Source organism: Cyprinodon variegatus, unplaced genomic scaffold (assembly GCF_000732505.1).
Source record: "Cyprinodon variegatus isolate N-32 unplaced genomic scaffold, C_variegatus-1.0 Scaffold415, whole genome shotgun sequence".
In the NCBI taxonomy this organism is placed as follows: Eukaryota; Metazoa; Chordata; class Actinopteri; order Cyprinodontiformes; family Cyprinodontidae; genus Cyprinodon; species Cyprinodon variegatus.
Genome location: NW_015150868.1, coordinates 246,815 through 248,583, shown reverse-complemented (window position 1 = coordinate 248,583; position 1,769 = coordinate 246,815).

Below are 1,769 nucleotides of genomic sequence, written 5' to 3'. Positions count from 1 at the left end.
ACACAGGTTAATTCAGGTCAAGACTCATCCTATCTATAACATCCTATCTTTGTGAAGCGGGATTTTCTACGGTTACAGCGACCAAAGCAAACCTACAGAGCAGACTGGACATCAGGAGCACACTTTGTGTTTCATTGTCTCCGATTACGCCTAGATGGGACCGGCTAGTTGTTTTATTTTTATGCTGTTTGTTTTTGATTTTATTCCAGTAGTATCATTTTACTTGGTCCGTGAAAAAATTCTCTGAAATATAGCGGTCCGTGGTGCAAAAAAGGTTGGGGACCCCTGGTCTAGTGGATGAAAAAGTAGCGGACTCGAAATTTCCCACAATGCAGCTTGAAAAGTAGTGATCATCCATGGTCACCTGACTGCGGCGAGAAATAACAAAGATGGAGCAGGCATCATGCGGGGAGGCGGAGTTAAGTGATCATCTGTCCCAACAATCAGTTAACTGTGTTCACTATGAAGTCCACTACATAGTCCCCGCTCTATATAGTGATGGAGGGATTTAGGGGTTAGAGTGGACATTCAGACACAGCCATGTCTACCGAGGACTGATGGAGAAAAATAGACATTGTTCATTTCTTTAAAGATTGTTGGGCCCCTGTGCTCCATGCGAGAGGGCAGCTGTTTTCATCTGAGATGCCTTTTCTGTTTCTAATGTTGTTCTTTCTCTCTCTCTAGTAGAAGCAGACTGAAAAATGTTAGCTTGCTTTATCTTTATCCTTGTTTATGAACTTCTTCCTTCCTTTAAGCTTTTTAGGCCAAGTCTATTGCTTTCTTTTTTGTTTTTATTTTCTATTTTTTTCTGTGCCTCTTGCATGTGAAATAACTGATATTATGTTTTTACAAGTTGAGCACAAGAGTGAAAGCCTAAATGCTCCACCTGTAAAAGTAAATCTGCTGGACTTCTCATTGGCAGGAGGAAAACATTTCTCCACTGTCAGATGAGACAAAAAAAGGGAAGAAAAGCCATCTGGGTCAGGCCTGCACAGAATCATGGCAGCCTGACAAGGATTCAATGGTTTAGATTTATGCTTTTACATGGATGTGTTTGTCAAAGCTGCAGCTGGAGAGCAACTGGGAATCACCAGGAGGAATTCAAATACTGGTGGTGAGTCAAGGCATGGAGAGAAAAATAAAAAAACATGTCTTCCAGGTCACCTCAACTATTTTGCAACATTTTCTGCATAGCTGCATTAGATTTGTTCTGCATATGTTTTGAAAACTGGAATGCCCTTATTTCAACTCATGAAACTGCCTTGACATTACATGTTGTGAGTTCACGCTACATAAATAACCTGAAATGAACTCACATGACATTATTAGTATGTCAACGGAAATGTAAATTAATTTTAGAAATACTGTATAGTGCAGCCTAAAAAACAGCAGCAGCAGCCTACGGAGATCGTTTCTCTTCCTTTTAGTCGTTAAATGACTGGGATGGACTCTAAACTTGAGCTGTTTTCCCTGTTTTTGGTATTTAGGGAAGTAAAACTATGGGACACCATCAGAGTTCATATTAACATGCAGCCAAGGATGAGTCTCAAACCATTTCCTTTATTTTTAAATAATACTGTGAACACTGATCTTTTTCTTCTGTGGTTGATCCCTATAGATCCTGTTTTGACTGAATGAGATCCTTTAATGTCTGCACAAATTCTCTGTTAGTGTCATCCATTCATCATTCATTCATCCGTCCATCCATTCATTCATCCATCCATCCATTTATTCATCCATCCATCCATCCATCCATTCATCATTCATTC